We start from the raw sequence: 20,710 nt of genomic DNA on the forward strand, positions 1-20,710 counted from the left end.
GAACGCACTTCTCAGCCTACTATTCAAGGCCCAATTTGCCTAATAAGCCAAGTTTTCATGAATTAATGTTTTTTCGTCTACCTAACCTACCTAACCTAACCTAACCTAGCTTTTTTTGGCTACCTAACCTAACCTTACCTATAAATATATGTTAGGTTAGGTTAGGTAGGGTTGGTTAGGTTCGGTCATATATCTACGTTAATTTTAACTACAATAAAAAACAATTGACCTCATACATAGAGAAAAGGGTTGCTTTATCATTTCATAAGAAAAAAATTATAGTAAATATATTAATTCAGGAAAACTTGGCTTATTAGGCAAATCGGTCCTTGAATAGTAGGCTGAGAAGTGAGTTCTGGCTACTAGGTACGACATATATATATATATATATATGTCGTACCTAGTAGCCAGAACGCACTTCTCAGCCTACTATGCAAGGCCCGATTTGCCTAATAAGCCAAGTTTTCATGAATTAATTGTTTTTCGACTACCTAACCTAACTTTTTCGGCTACCTAACCTAACCTAACCTATAAAGATAGGTTAGGTTAGGTTCGGTCATATATCTACGTTAATTTTAACTTCAATAAAAAAAATTGACCTCATACATAATCAAATGGGTAGCTTTATCATATCATAAGAAAAAAATTAGAGAAAATATATTAATTCAGGAAAACTTGGCTTATTAGGCAAATCGGGCCTTGCATAGTAGGCTGACAAGTGCGTTCTGGCTACTAGGTACGACATATATATATATATATATATGTCGTACATATATATATATATATATATATATATATATATATATATATATATATATATATATATATATATATATATATATATATATATATATATATATATATATATATATATATATATATATATATATGTCGTACCTAATAGCCAGAACGCACTTCTCTGCCTACTATGCAAGGCCCGATTTGCCTAATAAGCCAAGTTTTCATGAATTAATTGTTTTTCGACTACCTAACCTACCTAACCAAACCTAACCTAACTTTTTCGGCTACCTAACCTAACCTAACCTAAATAGATAGGTTTGGTTAGGTTAGGTAGGGTTGGTTAGGTTTGGTCATATATCTACGTTAATTTTAACTCCAATAAAAAAATATTGACCTCATACATAATGAAATGGGTAGCTTTATCATCTCATAAGAAAAAAAATTGAGAAAATATAATAATTCAGGAAAACTTGGCTTATTAGGCAAATCGGGCCTTGCATAGTAGGCAGAGAAGTGCGTTCTGGCTACTAGGTACGACATATATATATATATATATATATATATATATATATATATATATATATATATATATATGTCGTACCTAGTAGCCAGAACTCACTTCTCAGCCTACTATGCAAGACCCGATTTGCCTAATAAGCCAAGTTTTCATGAATTAATTGTTTTTCGACTACCTAACCTACCTAACCTAACCAAACCTAACTTTTTCGGCTACTTAACCCAACCTAACCTATAGAGATAGGTTAGGTTAGGTTAGGTAGGGTTGGTTAGGTTCGGTCATATATCTACGTTAATTTTAACTCAATGAACAAAAATTGACCTCATACATTATGAAATGGGTAACTTTATCATTTCATAAGAAAAAATTTAGAGAAAATATATTAATTCAGGAAAACTTGGCTTGTTAGGCAAATCGGGCCATGCATAGTAGGCTGAGAAGTGAGTTCTGGCTACTAGGTACGACATATATATATATATATATATATATATATATATATATATATGTCGTACCTAATAGCCAGAACGCACTTCTCTGCCTACTATGCAAGGCCCGATTTGCCTAATAAGCCAAGTTTTCATGAATTAATTGTTTTTCGACTACCTAACCTACCTAACCAAACCTAACCTAACTTTTTCGGCTACCTAACCTAACCTAACCTAAATAGATAGGTTAGGTTAGGTTAGGTAGGGTTGGTTAGGTTTGGTCATATATCTACGTTAATTTTAACTCCAATAAAAAAATATTGACCTCATACATAATGAAATGGGTAGCTTTATCATCTCATAAGAAAAAAAATTGAGAAAATATAATAATTCAGGAAAACTTGGCTTATTAGGCAAATCGGGCCTTGCATAGTAGGCAGAGAAGTGCGTTCTGGCTATTAGGTACGACATATATATATATATATATATATATATATATATATATATATATATATATATATATATATATATATATATGTCGTACCTAGTAGCCAGAACGCACTTGTCAGCCTACTATGCAAGGCCAAATTTGCCTAATAAGCCAAGTTTTCCTGAATTACTATATTTTCTCAATTTTTTTTCTTATGAAAAGATAAAGCTACCCATTTCATAATGTATGAGGTCAATTTTTTTTTATTGTAGTTAAAATTAACGTAGATATATGACCAAACCTAACCAACCCTACCTAACCTAACCTAACCTATCTTTATAGGTTAGGTTAGGTTAGGTAGCCGAAAAAGTTAGGTTAGGTTAGGTTAGGTAGGTTAGGTAGTCGAAAAAACAATAATTCATGAAAACTTGGCTTATTAGGCAAATCGGGCCCTGCATAGTAGGCTGGGAAGTGCGTTCTGGCTACTAGGTACGACATATATATATATATATATAATTATATATATATATATATATATATATATATATATATATATATATATATATATATATATATATATATATATATATATATATATATATATATATATATAATTATAATTACATTATAATTATAAAAAAATCCCCAAAAATTGCACAATTTATTCCGCCATTACTCATATTATGCCAACCTTAAGTGAGGTAGGATATTTTAAAGGGGGCTTATTACGGGTTTCGTAAAAATTGTTCAATTTGTTTATAAATTTATTTATGAAATGGTTATAGAAAGGGCTGCAACTGGTCCAAGTTTCAGCATCACACCCTAAACAGAAAAGGAGAAAAAAAATACACAACGTATTATGCAACGAATTTTCAACATTTTCAAATAGTTTCAGGGAACATAGAAAATAGAGAACTATTAGCTGAATATCAAATAAATGGATTTAAACTATTTCACACAGATAGATATATTAGACGAGGAGGGTGAGTAGCCATATATGTTAGGGACAATTTGAAATGTAGTCTCAAAGAGGGAATCAAAACTGTGCCACACACAGAAACTATTTGGATAAAATTATACGAAAAAGCAAATAATATTATAATAGGAGTTATATATAGGCCACCAAACTTAGACAGAATGGAAGCAAAGCATCTATGGGATGAAATATCTAGGGCATCTAGATCTAACAGTATTTACGTCATGGGTGACTTTAATTTTAGTGGAATAAACTGGGTGAACAAAACAGGGAATAGTGAAGCAGAAGATTTTCTAGAATTAATTGACGATTGCTTTCTTACGCAACACATTAAGGAACCAACACGGGAAAATAATATTTTAGATTTAGTGTTAACTAACAGGGAAACACAAATTAATGACATCGAAATAGGGAGTGAGCTAGGGAGCAGTGATCACAAAGAAATCAGATTTAGCATAGAATGGAATAGACCAGTAGGAGAAAATTCTGTTCAAGTGCCAGATTTTCGAAAAGCTGATTTTAATAGCCTTAGAATTTTTTTTGGGTCAAATTGATTAGAAAGTCTTGGGTATGGGGTGTGGGCCGGTCTTGGAGCGAGACATGAACCCAGCGATAGGTGAATTTAATGGGGATTTCGATGTGGATTCAATATATACCTTATTTAAGAATATTCTAAACAAAGCACAGGAACGTAGTATACCATACAAATTGAATAGATCGAATACTAATGACCCAAAGTGGATAACAAAGAATTTGAAGTACCTTATAGGTAAAAAGAGAGCTTGGTACAAAAGGATTAAAAATGGGGAGGTCACTTTAGAACAGGAATTCGTACAACTGGTTAGAAATGTTAAAAAAGAGATAAGGAAAGCAAAAAAGAAACTATGAAGTTCGAATAGCAGGGCAAGCAAAGACAAATCCTAAAGGTTTTTTTCAGTTATATCGTACTAAGACTAGGGAAAGGATAGGTCCATTAAAAACTGAGACAGGTCAAATAACAGATAGTGATGAAGAGATGAGTAGTATTTTTAATAAATGTTTTGTATCTGTATTTACTAAAGAGGAATTTAAAAATATGCCTTCAGCCGAACAAGTCTATGTGGGTGGGGACGAGAACAGGTTGACGAGTTTAACAGTTACTAGGGAGGATGTTCTTAAACAAATAGTAAAACTCAAACCAAACAAATCCCCAGGGCCGGATGAAGTGTTTGCCAGGGTGCTTAAAGAATGCAAAGAGCAGCTTTGTGACCCACTGTCAACCATATTTAATAAATCAATAGTCAGACAGAGTGCCAAAGTTTTGGAAAGTTGCTAATGTGATACCAGTTTTTAAGGATGGAGATAGATCACTTGCGTCTAAATATCGACCAATTAGCCTAACGTTTATTGTGGGAAAGTTACTCGAATCTATAATAGCAAATAAAATTCGTCTTCATCTTGAAAAACATAAATTAATAATTGAGTAGCAACATGGTTTTATAAATGTCCGTTCATGTTTAAAAAATTTGTTATTTTTTCTGCAGGGGGTAATGATGTTGGGCGAGTTAGGAGTGAGGAACAAATACAGAGATTTAGGACAGCCATTGAATTAGTTAGGAGCAAGGGAGGAATCCCGATCATATGTGGCATTCTTCCAAGAAAGGGAGTGGGAAATGAATGGATGTCGAGGGCACTTGGTGTCAATTGCCAGCTGGAAAGGTATTGCAAATCAAATGCAATATCTTTCATAGACAACTGGGAACGCTTCTTTGGAAGAAATGAAATGTATGCTCGTGATGGGGTGCATCTATCGAGGGCTGGGGTTGTTGCTGTTGCGAACTCGCTAGAAGAAGTGGTTAGAGGTGTTTGTTTGGGTTTAAACTGTTAGTAGATAGAGGTATGGGAATTGATTTGGAGGAAGGAGGTAATAAAAGTATGTGTTCGTGGGAGAAAAGAATTGGCAAAATGATCAGGGAAAGAAAAGGGCCTCAAAATAACAATTCACTTAGGATATATTACACTAACAGTAGAAGTCTAAGAAATAAAATTAATAAATTAAATGCTCTTGTCTGCACAGAAAAAATAGATATTATTGCACTTACCGAAACGTGGATTAACGTAGAAAATAGAGAACTATTAGCTGAATATCAGATAAATGGATTTAAACTATTTCACACAGATAGATATATTAGACGAGGAGGGGGAGTAGCCATATATGTTAGGGACAATTTGAAATGTAGTCTCAAAGAGGGAATCAAAACTGAGCCACACACAGAAACTATTTGGATAGAATTAAACGAAAAAGCAAATAATATTATAATAGGAGTTATATATAGGCCACCAAATTTAGACAGAATGGAAGCGTTATTAATCGCAGCGTTAGTAACAAGACACCTGGTGTGGTTCTCAAGCTATATCTTGCTCTAGTTAGGCCCCATTTAGATTATGCAGTTCAGTTTTGGTCGCCATATTATAGAATGGATATAAATTCACTTGAACGTGTCCAGCGTAGGATGACTAAGTTAATTCCCCAAATTAGAAATCTTTCATATGAAGAAAGATTAACAAAGCTTAAGTTGCATTCACTGGAAAGTCGAAGAGTTAGGGGTGACATGATAGAGGTTTACAAGTGGATGAATGGACATAACCGGGGGGATATTAATAGGGTATTAAAAGTATCAACACAGGACAGAACACGAAACAATGGATATAAATTGGATAAGTTTAGATTTAGGAAAGACTTGGGTAAATACTGGTTCAGTAACAGGGTTGTTGATTTGTGGAACCAATTGCCGCGTAACATTGTGGAGGTGGGGTCCCTCGATTGTTTCAAGCACGGGTTGGACAAGTATATGAGTGGGATTGGGTGGTTATAGAATAGGAGCTGCCTCGTATGGGCCAATAGGCCTTCTGCAGTTACCTTTGTTCTTATGTTCTTATGTTCTTAAGCAAAGCATCTATGGGATGAAATATTTAAGGCATCTAGATCTAACAGTATTTACGTCATGAGTGACTTTAATTTTTGTGGAATAAACTGGTTGAACAAAACAGGGAATAGTGAAGCTGAAGATTTTCTAGAATTAATTGACGATTGCTTTCTTAGGCAACACATTAAGGAATCAACGCGGGAAAATAATATTTTAGATTTAGTGTTAACTAACAGGGAAACACAAATTAATGACATCGAAATAGGGAGTGAGCTAGGGAACAGTGATCACAAAGTAATCAGATTTAGCATAGAATGGAATAGACCTGTAGGAGAAAATCCTGTTAAAGTGCCAGATTTTCGAAAAGCTGATTTTAATAGCCTAAGAAATTTTTTGGGTCAAATAGATTGGAAAGTCTTGGGTATGGGGTGTGGGCCGGTCTTGGAGCGAGACATGAACCCAGCGATAGGTGACGTAAAAGGGGATTTCGATGTGGATTTAATATATAACTTATTTAAGAATATTCTAAACAAAGCACAGGAACGTAGTATACCATACAAATTGAATAGGTCGAATACTAATGACCCAAAGTGGATAACAAATAATTTAAAGAACCTTATAGGTAAAAAGAGAGCTTGGTACAAAAGGATTAAGAATGGGGAAGTCAGGTTAGAACAGGAATTCATACAACTGGTTAGAAATGTTAAAAAAGAGATTAGTAAAGCAAAAAGAAACTATGAAGTTCGCATAGCAGAGCAAGCAAAGTCAAATCCTAAAGGGTTTTTTCAGTTATATCGAACTAAGACTAGGGAAAGGATAGGTCCATTAAAATCTGAGACAGGTCAAATAACGGATAATGACAAGGAGATGAGTAGTATTTTTAACAAATATTTTATATCTGTATTTACTAAAAAGGAACTTAACAATATGCCTTCAGCCGAACAAGTCTATGTGGGTGGGGATGAGGGCAGGTTGACTAGTTTAGCAGTTACCAGGGAGGATGTAATTAAACAATTAGAAAAACTAAAACCAAACAAAACCCCAGGGCCAGAGTCAGGCAGAGTGCCAGAGTCATGGAAGGTAGCTAATGTGGTACCTATTTTTAAGAAAGGAGATAGATCACTTGCGTCTAACTATCGACCAATTAGCCTAACGTCTATTGTGGGAAAGTTACTTGAATCAATATTTGGAAATACAATTCGTCTCCATCTTGAAAAACATAAATTAATAAATGAGTCGCAACATGGTTTTACAAATGGCCGTTCATGTTTAACAAATTTGCTAACTTTTTATTCCAGCATAGTTGAGGCAGTTGATAGTGGTAAGGATTGTGATATTGTGTACCTTGACTTTAGCAAAGCTCTTGATACAGTGCCACATGAAAGACTAATTAAAAAAATAGAAGCTCATGGTATTGGGGGTGCTATATTAACTTGGATTAGGGCATGGCTATTCCAAAGGAAACAGAGAGTTAGTATAAATGGGGTTAAGTCAGAGTGGGAAAATGTTGGAAGTGGAGTACCTCAGGGCTCTGTCCTGGGCCCTCTGTTGTTTATAATTTATATAAATGATTTAGATTCAGGTTTGAGTAGCAACATTTGCAAATTTGCCAATGATACGAAAATCGGTAGGGAAATTAATTCGGAGGAGGACTCACTATCACTTCAAGTTGATCTAGATAGGGTTTTGAAATGGTCAAATGATTGGCAAATGCAGTTTAATACTGATAAATGTAAAGTTCTGAGGCTAGGTAATGATGATAGAGTTACAAGATACGAGCTAGATGGTGTTGAGATTGCGAAGTCGGATTGCAAAAGGGATCTGGGAGTTATGATTAGTAAGAATTTAAAACAAAAGGATCAGTGCATGAATGTTCGTAATAAGGCGAATAGGACACTAGGATTTATTAATCGAAGTGTTAGTAACAAGACACCTGGTGTGGTTCTTAAGCTATATCTTGCTCTGGTTAGGCCCCTTTTAGATTATGCGGTTCAGTTTTGGTCGCCGTATTATAGAATGGATATAAATTCACTTGAACGTGTCCAACGTAGGATGACTAAGTTAATTCACCAAATTAGAAATCTTTCATATGAAGAAAGATTAACAAAGCTTAAGTTGCATTCACTGGAAAGGCGAAGAGTAAGGGGTGACATGATAGAGGTTTACAAGTGGATGAATGGACATAACAGGGGGGATATTAATAGGGTATTGAAAATATAAACACAAGACAGAACACGAAACAATGGGTATAAATTGGATCAGTTTAGATTTAGGAAAGACTTGGGTAAATACTGGTTCAGTAACAGGGTTGTTGATTTGTGGAACCAATTGCCACGTAACGTGGTGGAGGTGGTGTCCCTTGATTGTTTCAAGCGCGGGTTGGACAAGTATATGAGTGGGATTGGGTGGTGATAGAATAGGAGCTGCCTCGTATGGGCCAATAGGCCTTCTGCAGTTACCTTTGTTCTTATGTTCTTTGACTTCTACTGTTAGTGTAATATACCCTAAGTGAATTGTTGTTTTGAGGCCCTTCTCTTTCCCTGATCATTTTGCCAATTCCTTTCTCTAACAAACACATACTTTTATTACCTCCTCCCTCCAAATAAATTCCCATACCTCTATCTACTAACAGTTTATACCCAAACAATCACCTCTAACCACTTCTTCCAACGAGTTCGCAACAGCAACAACCCCAGCCCTCGAATGATGCACCCCATCACGAGCATACAATTCATTTCTTCCATAGAAGTGTTCCCAGTTGTCTATGAAAGATATTGCATTTGATTTGCAATATCTTTTCAGCTGGCAATTGACACCAATTGCCCTCGACATCCATTCATTTCCCACTCCTTTTCTTGGAAGAATGCCACATATGATCGGGATTCCTCCCCTGCTCCTAACTAATTCAATGGCTGTATTGAATCTCTGTATTAGTTCCTCACTCCTAACTCGCCCAACATCATTACCCCCTGCACTAATACAAATAATGGGTTTGTTTCCATTTCCTGTCATAATATCATTCATGTTTCCAACAATATCACCAATTCCAGCTCCCGGATAGCAAACCCTTAATCTGTTCCCCCTATCTGTGGCACAAAACGTTCTGTCTAAATACCTCACCTGGGAATCTCCCACAACCAAAATTCGCTTCGATTCTCCCTTTTCCTTTCGAGCAGTTTGAGGGACCTGCGCTTCAATGCTCCTCGTTGCTTTGCCTCCTCTTTGAACAACAGGTTCACCACTGCACTCGTCCTCTAATATGTCAAATGCGTTAAAAGTCCTTCAAATGCGTTAAAGGACATAACAAAGGATATTAATAGGGTATTAAAATTATCAACACAAGACAGAACACGAAACAATGGGTATAAATTTGATAAGTTTAGATTTAGGAAAGACTTGGGTAAATACTGGTTCGGTAACAGGGCTGTTGATTTGTGAAACCAATTGCCGCGTAACGTGGTGGAGATGAGGTCCCTCGATTGTTTCAAACAATTGAATATGAGTGGACATGTACTCATATAGACATAGGTGGTTATAGATAGGAGCTGCCTCGTATGGGCCAATAGGCCTTCTGCACTTGCCTTTGTTCTTATGTTCTTATGGAAAAAACTCACTATCACTTAGGAACAAAAGAACATAAGAATGAAGATAACTGCAGAAGGCCTATTGGTCTATACAAGGCAGCTCCTATAACTTATTTGTTTATTGAATAAGATAAGATTTAGGAAAGGTGTGAATTATTTTATTATTATTGCAAAATTAATGACAAGTGAGGCACCGTTTATCAGCTTGCACATACACCTCACTCTACAGGGACCTCACGTCACATCCATCTAGCGCCACCTATATATATTAACTTTCAGACAAGAGCTGATTAGTTATTCACTTGCATTTGGTTGAGTGTTGTAAGAGAGTGAAACTATTAATTCCGAGACAATGGATTCCACTGCTCAATGTAATTATTTTCCTAGTCTTCCACGATCGATCTTAGCCGACGTAATGATCCTCTCTGAAGAATTTACTGCCGACCAAATTTTAGTATTTATTGAGAAGTCAGCAGAAAGCCTTATTGTCTTACATCATAACAATTCAACAATGATATCCGCTAGCAGATTACAGCTTGGAATTTTGTGCGCATTAGCTATTTCCTTGCGCACGCCTTCGGTCAGGATTATGGAGCTATGGGAAGAGGTACTTTGGGAAATTACTGATTTAGCAACGGATTGGGAGTTTGAAAATAACATAAATATATGGGCATTGGAGTCTACTCCCTTGAAACCCTGGATACTAACAATATTCACAGACCCGGAATTGTGCCCTAACCCGTACCTGCATCTGAAAATGATTAACTTCTTCAGCTTTTGGTCAAAGATTTTCTTGCTGGATGCCGTCTCGGGAATGCAAGCAGTTGCAGGGCTGGTGATCAATTGTAAATATATTGATCTTGATCATCTTGTGTCTGATGACCAAGATGTAACTTTATTTACAAGTCTTATTCATATGTTAATAAGCCTAAAGGAATATGGCCATCTTGTGTCTGATGACCAAGATGTAACTTTATTTACAAGTCTTATTCATATGTTAATAAGCCTAAAGGAATATGGCCACCTAGCTAATCTTGCTGCTGCAGCCTTAGACCAGATAAGGGGAATTAAAGTTGGCGGAGAAGCTTCCTTACTCTATCATCTAATGCAGGTCTTAAAGCAACTGGCAGAGGAATCTATCCTAGAGGAATATAAACTAGATGAAGACATAGAGGATGTTTTATTTTTGTTAAAATACCTTTTGGATCTGTTTAAGCTGTTGTTAGCACCGCCCTTCAATGAGGCTTATGGAGGTCCTGGACTGGCTAAGGTCGCTTCAGATACCCTAGTTACGATCACGGTTTCAATTGTTACAATTGGCTCGACGTTACAAGATAAGGCGGGAAGCGGATACAAGAAGCTCTTGTCCAAATTAAATTTTATTTACGAAACAATATCAATATTCGAAGAATTTAGATCAATTTTCCAGGTTCTGAGACTTGACCACGCACAGTTTCTGTCTTCTCTTAGCAAGAAGGCAGCAGATTCCGGAAGTTTTTTCCAACATTTCATAATTCCATGTCAGGAATCATCGGAAGAAGTCCCGGAGGAATTCAGAGACAGCGTGACGCAGTCGCTGATGGAGGCGCCGGTACTGCTGCACTCGTCCAAGATGGTGATAGACGAATCGACGCTGGTTCGCCTGCTGCTGGAATCCCCCTTGGACCCATTCACGCGGAGCCCTCTGGACCACGGCTCCTATAGTCGCCTTCCCGAACTCCAGGTGGACATTCTTGCATGGAAGAATAACACCCAAATTACCGAATAATATAATTAATGGAAAAAACAGTTCATGGGACTGTTAAATGCATTCCCATGTATTAAACTCATTCCCATTGAGTTAGAGTTTGCGAACGTTGCCACGTACTTTAGCAATATTTTCCGACATGGAATTGGAGTTTACTGTATTGAATATTTTATGTCATTTTCTTTTAATCAATAAATCAACAAAGGTGACAATTTATTAACTGCTTATTCTCAACTATTTAAAAAATTGAAAATATCTGCAAGAATCATTGAGAGGAAATCTAAAAAACTAGATAAGTTTTGATTTAGATGAGATTCTCTGGGAGTTATACATTTATAAATCTATAGTTACAAATTAAAATCATTGTCATGCTCAATGAAATCCCAGAATCCCTAACTAATATTTGTGCGTTCTTAACTGAGGCAACTATCCTCACTTCCACCACGGTTCCACAAATCAACAACCCTGTTACCGAACCAGTACTTACCCGTTTTTCCTAAATCTAAACTTATCCAATTTATACCCATTGTTCCTTGTTCTGTCTTGTGTTAATACTTTAGAAACATCCTCTTTGTTACGTCCAGTAATCCACTTGTAAACCTCTATCATGTCACCCCTAGCTGTTATACTCAAATTGTATGAGGGTTGAGACATAACCAATCGCAGGCGAGTAGGCCTCCGACGTCATGCCAGACAGAGGTGCAGCAGGCCTCGGTATTCTCACAGAGTAGGTTGGACCTCGGCTGGCCAGTTATACACCCTGTTGTCTTAATCAATAAAACTACAGAAGTGCCTACTGTGTTTAACATTCAACCCAACAAGGCAACGAATACTGGTAGCAGTGGGATCCAGAATTATTTTTCTGGAAACGAAAATTCAAGTACCCACATCGCCACATGTTCCAGCCGCCATCCTGCCACCCACGCATCAAATATTGTGCCAGTCCAGGGTCCTGCAATCGACAACTACTCCAGGTCAACGTCTCAGAAGTAGGGGTCAATATTTTCTTGTGAGAATGCTAATTCATCAGAAAGGAAGATTCTCGCGCCAGCCATTTTGAATCTCGTGCCACGTGGGAACCTGCACCACCGCCACCCAAGCCGACAGCATCAAGCTTTATGAGTGTTCTAGCTACTGAAATCGTGGTCATTTATCGTCGAGGTGAAGCCCCTTTAAAGTATTGCTTCTTCCGATAGCATGACCGTCCAGTGGAGTAGCTCTGACCTTTGGTTTGGGTCGCATTGTGACCACACTGTGCCTTTGTGATGTGTTGGCGGGAGATGTCTCTCCCATCCTCTGACTGGATTCTTCTATGATCATTGTGTGTGTTGTACTGTTATTTAAGAGGAATTGATGGACTGCAAATGTCTGTAGTGTCGCCACCAGCTTACACCCACCTCGCCTCCTCTCACCATCGCCACAGCCTCCTGCTACACAAACTTCTGCCTAGCAAATCGTGCTTCCTCCACCGGCATCGACGCAATATCGTCGTCTGAAAGGACGCAATATCGTCGTCTGAAAGATTTATCTTCGCGCTCCCAACATTCTAGTGTAGGGTCTCCCGAGCTTCGCGTCACTGCCGCTAGGAGCGGCAGTGGTGCGACGGGAGCGCTGAGCGTCGCCGTTGACACAAACAGTTGTAAACAAACCGTGCATGTTCCTCTTCACACGCCTTGTCGCCGTTTTTCGTGTTCGCCACTGTTATACTGCAAATCCTGAGTTAAGTAATTAAGAGCTAAGATATCGTGTGCTATGTTTTAAAGAGGTTTAACAAATATATCCACAATATCTTATGAATTAACCATTCAGTGACTTGTTAAATATTGGAGCAATACTCCACTCCCACAGTTTCCCTCAGTGATTTCAACATTCACGCTGTTGTAATTTCATTATGCGTTAATTGTGTTGATAGAGTGTTATTAGCAATTTTAAAGTCAAGAGAAGGAAGAAATTCTTGTTTTAGTAGCATTTAAGGATTACAATATAATTCTTTTTAATTCCTCCAGGCCTAAAATTGAAATTTTTTATTTCATTATAATATTTTTTATAACATTATAATATTTCATATTATAATGTTTGGACATATATATATATATATCTGAAAACTCACACCCCAGAAGTGACTCGAACCCATACTCCCAGAAGCAACGCAACTGGTATGTACAAGACTTAATCCACTTGACCATCACGACCGGACATAATGAGGTGATAGCCGAGGCTATATGAACCACCCCACCGCCGGCACTCGGATAGTTATCTTGGGCATAGCATTTTACCAAATCACCTCATTCTTTGGGGCACACGTGAGGAACACAAATGCGAACAAGCCTGAATGGTCCCCAGGACATATGCAACTGAAAACTCACACCCCAGAAGTGACTCGAACCCATACTCCCAGAAGCAACGCAACTGGTATGTACAAGACGCCTTAATCCACTTGACCATCACGACCGGACATAATGAGGTGATAGCCGAGGCTATATGAACCACCCCACCGCCGGCACTCGGATAGTTATCTTGGGCATAGCTATCGGCTATCACCTCATTATGTCCGGTCGTGATGGTCAAGTGGATTAAGGCGTCTTGTACATACCAGTTGCGTTGCTTCTGGGAGTATGGGTTCGAGTCACTTCTGGGGTGTGAGTTTTCAGTTGCATATGTCCTGGGGACCATTCAGGCTTGTTCGCATTTGTGTTCCTCACGTGTGCCCCAAAGAATGAGGTGATTTGGTAAAATGCTATGCCCAAGATAACTATCCGAGTGCCGGCGGTGGGGTGGTTCATATAGCCTCGGCTATCACCTCATTATGTCCGGTCGTGATGGTCAAGTGGATTAAGGCGTCTTGTACATACCAGTTGCGTTGCTTCTGGGAGTATGGGTTCGAGTCACTTCTGGGGTGTGAGTTTTCAGTTGCATATGTCCTGGGGACCATTCAGGCTTGTTCGCATTTGTGTTTCTCACGTGTGCCCCAAAGAATGAGGTGATTTGGTAAAATGCTATGCCCAAGATAACTATCCGAGTGCCGGCGGTGGGGTGGTTCATATAGCCTCGGCTATCACCTCATTATGTCCGGTCGTGATGGTCCAGTGGATTAAGGCGTCTTGTACATACCAGTTGCGTTGCTTCTGGGAGTATGGGTTCGAGTCACTTCTGGGGTGTGAGTTTTCAGTTGCATATGTCCTGGGGACCATTCAGGCTTGTTCGCATTTGTGTTCCTCACGTGTGCCCCAAAGAATGAGGTGATTTGGTAAAATGCTATGCCCAAGATAACTATCCGAGTGCCGGCGGTGGGGTGGTTCATATAGCCTCGGCTATCACCTCATTATGTCCGGTCGTGATGGTCCAGTGGATTAAGGCGTCTTGTACATACCAGTTGCGTTGCTTCTGGGAGTATGGGTTCGAGTCACTTCTGGGGTGTGAGTTTTCAGTTGCATATGTCCTGGGGACCATTCAGGCTTGTTCGCATTTGTGTTCCTCACGTGTGCCCCAAAGAATGAGGTGATTTGGTAAAATGCTATGCCCAAGATAACTATCCGAGTGCCGGCGGTGGGGTGGTTCATATAGCCTCGGCTATCACCTCATTATGTCCGGTCGTGATGGTCAAGTGGATTAAGGCGTCTTGTACATACCAGTTGCGTTGCTTCTGGGAGTATGGGTTCGAGTCACTTCTGGGGTGTGAGTTTTCAGTTGCATATGTCCTGGGGACCATTCAGGCTTGTTCGCATATATATACATATACATATGTGTCCAGTTTATGTGCTACATCCATATTTCTTGTATTGCCACTTGTTGTGTTGAATCATTGTTAATGAAATTTTGCAATTCCATTTTTTTTATTCTAAATTGCTGTGCTTAGCCTGGTTTAATTAATTTACATGCTTCTAATTCCAGCCATTTTCATGAAAGATTGCTAATTTAATTCACAATTTTGCTTGTTCTTAATTATTTGTTGCCTAGCCCAATTTAATAATTTTATTTCTGCCATTTTCTTACTTTATAAGATAATTTTTTTGAGTGTTTATTTTTGTGTATACCATTTCTGATGCCTGGTGCACTTAATTATAATCTGCGTTCAAACATTACTTCCACAGCTGTGACAATGCCTACCACTATTGAAACCCTTTCAGACTCAATGAAAACAGTTGCTCGTCCCAATGTCCAGAGGTCAGCTCAGGAAATGGCTATTCCTCTTTTTGCTGGTGAATCCCGCGGTTTAGTAAGGTTGAAGCGAAAACAGTTGCACGTTTTTCTAAGCCTACTGATGCCGAATACTTGGCAATTGCACGGTCAGCTGTGGACCAAAGGTGATGCACGTTTTGTTGTTGATGAGAAAGCCATTGTTAGCTTCCAGTCACCATCCAAACTGTTGCCATCCTCTGATACTGTAAATGTAGTAACAAGCTCTCAGCATCCTCCCACAAACTCTCAAAACTCATGGGTACGGTCGCAGAACCGTACCCATGGTCGTAGCCCCCAGACAAATTCGCCTCCTCATAAGTAAGTTGCCGAGACGCCATAGTCCACAACCATCCACTCCCTCATGTTGGCATTGTGGTAAGAGTAACCACCTCGCAAGGGACTGTTGGTCCGCCCACAGACAATTCTCTCGGTCCCCTCGTCAATCTAATCATTCTAGGCTCCCATATTGCAAGTACCATAAACAAGTTGGTCACCACACTGCGGATTGTAGAGCTAGGCAAAGGACATCCCGACCTCATAACTCCCACGGTCAGTCTTGGCGAGGCACACAGCGTCCAAGACATTATCAGAACTCGCGTAATTACAACTATAAGCCCAGCTATAATGCAACTTCGAGTTATAATACTCAGTCACAGAATGCTGGAGTTCAGAATGTTCACTCGCACGGTCAGCTGTGGACCAAAGGCCACAGGGAAACCCCAAAGGCCATCCGCTAACCAATTCAAGCTAGCCAGTCCTAGTGCCCTCCCTGTGTATTCAGTAGCTACCCAAAATAGATTTGGACACTTGACAGAGGAGGACACTGACTCTAGACCAGTTGTAGATGTTGACGGAACCACAGGGAATTTGATCCAGACAAGACGCAGATATCCCAGACAACATAAGTCACAAGTAGTAACTTGTCCAGTCTCAAGTGATGGTCCAATTGTCTCAGCCATTATACATGTAGAGTTTTAAAAGATTTTCTTGACTCAGGTGCAAAAGTTAATATTGTCAAGACCTCAGCTCTTAGAGACATTGAAAGTAAGCACCCTACTACAGTAAGGAAGTGCCCCATACCTTTTCTAAGTGGTGTTTCAGGAAATAAAGTAAAAGTTCAGGGTGAAATTGACCTCCCATTCAAGTTAGATGATGTCACATTGTCTATAACATGTTGAGTTGTTGACGTCATTCATTTTCCTGGAGACAATCTCTTAGGTCTGTACACCATGATTGATGAAAATATTGCATTGTTTCCCCATCGTTGGAACATTAGTATCAAAGACCACGTCATACCCTTGTGTAGCATGTACCGACAGGGCCATGAGTTCAACCTTCAATCAAACTACGTTAATTTTGTTGACACTCGCCTTGCTAGCGTAGGTTTGTCAGATCCTTGTCGTGGTAGCATACCCGAGAAAGCGGGCACTCGATTGAAACATCATAGTTGTGCAGTTGTTAGGGAGAGTAAGTATCGGGGCTTTCTGGAAGGGAAAAAGGCTTTCACACCAGGAGAACAGGGATCTCAGCCAGAGGTGCAAGCGCTACACCTAAGTCCTACTGATTTTCCTGACTCTGTGGCTCAGCTTTTGGAAATTTTGAACAGGAATAGAGCCGTTGTTGTTCTACCAGGAGAAAAGTTAGGTCTCACTCCTCTTATTGCACATAAAATTCCCTTTGAACAAGGAACTACGCCTATTTATGTACCAGCTTACCATCTACCCCATTCTCAGAGAGCAGAAGCCGACAGACTCATAGAGGAAATGTTACAGTGTAACATGATGTGATGTAATTGAATTCGCCATGGAACGCTCCATTGATTCTTGTACCAAAGCGAGATGGGACTTAGAGACCTGTAATCGATTATCGGAAGTTTAACAGAGTAACGATACCTGATCGTTTCCCACTTCCAGTTCTAAATGATTTGTTGCAATAGTATTGGTTGAAATAAAGTATTCTCAACGTTAGATTTGTTGCAGGGATTCTAGCAAATCCCCCTTGATGAGGAAAGTAAACAATTGACAGCCTTTAGTACTCCCAATGGTCATTTTCATTTCAAAAGAATCCCATTTGGTTTGCGGAGTAGTCCAATAACCTTTTCACGGCTCATGACAAATCTATTTCATAGATTGATAGATTGATTCTAGTTTACCTTGATGATCTCATAATCATGTCGCAAGATGGTCAGACTGATTTCCAGAATCTTGAGAAAGTACTTGCAAAGCTCGCTGAAGCTAATTTAAAAATAAAGCTTGCAAAATGTTCATTTTTAAAGGAGAAGATTAATTTCCTAGGTCATACAGTTACACCTTCAGGTATTACATTGAATGAATAAAAAATTATTGCTGCCCGTGATTTTCCTCGTACCACAGAAGCCGTAAGACAGGGGCCTCGTAGCCTGGTGGATAGCGTGCAGGACTCGTAATTCTGTGGCGCGGGTTCGATTCCTGCACGAGGCAGAAACAAATGGGCAAAGTTTCTTTCACCCTAAGTGCCCCTGTTACCTAGCAGTAAATAGGTATCTGGGAGTTAGTCAGCTGTCACGGGCTGCTTCCTGGGGGGTGTGTGTGTGTGGTGTGGAAAAAAACAAAAAATAGTAGTTAGTAAACAGTTGATTGACAGTTGAGAGGCGGACCGAAAGAGCAAAGCTCAACCCCCGTAAAACACAACTAGTAAACACAGTTCACAGGTCTTGTAGAATTTTATCGTTCATTTATTGCTGGATTCTCTATTATAGCCGCTCCACTTTACAAGTCGCAAAGAAAAGATGAACCCTTTGTTTGGGGTTCATCTTTCCCCCAGGATCAGTCATTCAAAAAACTCAAGGCAGCCTTGATTTCGTCACCTGTCCTTAGGTACCCAGATTTTTCTAAACCTTTTACGTTAGTTACAGATGCTAATGACATAGGTCTAGGTGCTGCATTACTTCAAACAGAAGGTCACAGAGATCACGCAATAGCTTATACAAGCCGTACATTATCTAAAGAAGAGAAAAATTATAGCGCAACAGAACGAGAAGCCTTGGCAGTTGTCTGGCCACTTAAACATTTCAAGGATACAATTTATAATTACCCAGTTCATGTTCTTACAGATCACCAACCATTAATTCCCTTATTCAAAAATAAGAATCCAGTTGGAAAGTTTGCTAGATATTTGCTCACAATTCAAGAATTCAATCCCACATTTGGATATATTCCAGGAAAGCAAAATGTTGTAGCCGATGCGTTTTCTCAGCAATTCAGTTAAATTACCCAGCATTAGATGCTACAGTAGTCGAGACGGAACAAAGACAAGACCCCATATGGGCACCCGTCATTAAATTTTTGACTAAGCAAGACACTCGCCCGATTCATAAACCGCCAGTACCATTGAAAGAATTAGTGATGTTAGACAATTTACTGTGTAGTGTAGTAAAGCTAGGGACAGCCCCGACGAAATGTTGTCAGTTGTTCCAGCTGTCTTGGTACCAACTGTGTTAAAAATTATCCATGCCCGCAAGTGCACATCCAGGAAAGGATCGTACACTCCAACAAGGTCGATTGAAGTATTTTTGGCTAAAAATGACTAAGGAGATTGCTCATTATGTTGACAGAAGTTTAACTTGCTTACAGCACAAGGAACATGTTTCATGACCTAATCCAATTCAGGTGTACCCAGCAACTAAAGCTCCTTGGGAACGAGTATCGATGGATTTGTTGACAAATTTTGCAGAAACAGAAAAAGGGAACAAACATTTGCTTGTAATGGTTGATAATTTTTCACGGTATTGCAAACTAGTTCCTATCCCGAACAAAACAGCAGAAACTATAGCCAGTGCATTCCATGACCAAATAATTTGTAGATATAGTATGCCTAAAGTAATCCTTTCAGATAATGGTCCAGAATTCAGTAATAGTATTTTAACTAGCTTGTGTGATTTATATAACATTAAAAAATGTAGCATCATGCCTTACCATCCAGCAAGCAACGGATTAGCCGAACGTACTAACAGGAAAGTGTTAGATGCCTTGAGAGTCACGTTGAATTTTGATAACAACAATTGGGATGATTTTATATCCTTAATTCAGTGTGGTATAAATTCTTCAATTAATGTTTCTACAGGTGACACACCTCATATGGTACAGATAATATCCTCCCTAATGAATTGATTAATGTACCTCCTACTCCCTTATATAACGTATATTCAAGAAAATAAAAGAACAACTGTCCAAAGCAACAGTAATCATAACTCTCAGATCCCTTTCGCAATCGGACTTCACAATCTCAACACCATCTAGCTCGTATCTTGTAACTCCATCATCATTACCTAGCCTCAGAACTTTACATTTATCAGCATTAAACTGCATCTGCCAATCAATTTCTTATTATTATTATTAAAATAACATAAAATGTAACAAGAAATTGGATTAGTCTTTCCTATTTTGATGTTATGGATTAAACGGTGAGCATTAGTGGTTTTAGGCACTACTTAAGTGAATCTCTAACTGTTTATGTATAGTTTTTATGTGTGTACTCTTGTTTCAAATTTATTGTTCTTATTATTATTTTGGATAAAATAACACATGTACTTGTGATATTTACGTAAAGAAATTACACCAAGTCTTTCTCACTAACTTACATCTCGAAGATTAATGAAGTAATCTAATTATGTAAATCTCGCCCTAACCACAAACTCAGACCCCTGACGTGCAAAAGACTCGAAAAAAGAGATTATTATCTATAGAAAACCGGTTTTATAAATCATTTGCAATAAGGGTTTTCTAGGGGCAGAAATTTGTGACGTTTCCTTAATTTTTCTCAAATATTTGAAGCTGTTCGTGGTGACAAAGCAATTACTTTGTAAACCTTAAATCTTTGTATAGCCTTTGATTCAGTTCTTCGTAGAATGTTTGTCAGGAGAGTGTAGGCATGAAATTGGTGGTAATATTGTTAACTAAAGGTTGTCATTAACATATTTAAGCCTACGCAAGAAACATTAGTTGTCCCCTTCCCCCCACCAACAAGTCTATGTTGGTGGGGAAGGGGAAAGGACAGGTTGAATAGTTGAGCAGTTACCAGTGAGGATGTTCATAAATAAATAAAAAATCAACCAAACAAATACCCAGAGCCGGATGAAGTGTTTGACACGGTGCTTAATGAATGCAAAGATGAGCTTTGCAAACAGTTGTATACCATATTTAATAAATCACTCACCAGTCAGAGTGC

Source organism: Procambarus clarkii, chromosome 40, assembly GCF_040958095.1.
Source record: "Procambarus clarkii isolate CNS0578487 chromosome 40, FALCON_Pclarkii_2.0, whole genome shotgun sequence".
Lineage (NCBI taxonomy): Eukaryota > Metazoa > Arthropoda > Malacostraca > Decapoda > Cambaridae > Procambarus > Procambarus clarkii.